We start from the raw sequence: 540 nt of genomic DNA, 5'->3' as shown, positions 1-540 counted from the left end.
TTTCATTCCTTATCCACGCTCTTTCTTCCACTTCCTCTTCCCACACACAGATTAGCTGGCCAGATATGAAGTCATCAGGCTGACGTTTCTGTGCTTTTTTTTTTCAATAAAATGCTGTCTGTTTACTGAATCTCTGAACTTAAGACAAAAAAACATTTTCCAAATTTGTGTACTTCCGCAAGGACCGTAACTGCAGTTCAATAGACAGATGGGCGCGCGCTCCGGACGAGCGTACGCCCCGGCGGGGCGGGTCACGACTACGCATGCGCAGTCCGCTACGTAAACGCCCCGACGATGCGGGGCTACGCACGCATCGTCTGGGAGCGTATGTTCCGAGGCGCTTGCGGGGCGCTGCGGACCTGCTGGCTTCCAAAACGGCTGCTGCCTCGGCGATGTCGGCGGCAGGACGCGAGAGGTCCGCTTCCCCGACTGAAAAGGCGGACAGCCGCGTGTATGTCTCATTAGGCGACAACGTTTCAGTTCCAACAGGCATACAGGCGAGACATGAGCGACCAAGGACAACCCGGATGGCTCCCGAAG

Source organism: Haemaphysalis longicornis, unplaced genomic scaffold (genome assembly GCF_048455015.1).
Source record: "Haemaphysalis longicornis isolate Haplotype H1 unplaced genomic scaffold, Haemaphysalis longicornis Haplotype H1 scaffold_11, whole genome shotgun sequence".
Lineage (NCBI taxonomy): Eukaryota > Metazoa > Arthropoda > Arachnida > Ixodida > Ixodidae > Haemaphysalis > Haemaphysalis longicornis.
Note: the sequence above shows the minus strand (reverse complement) of the source record.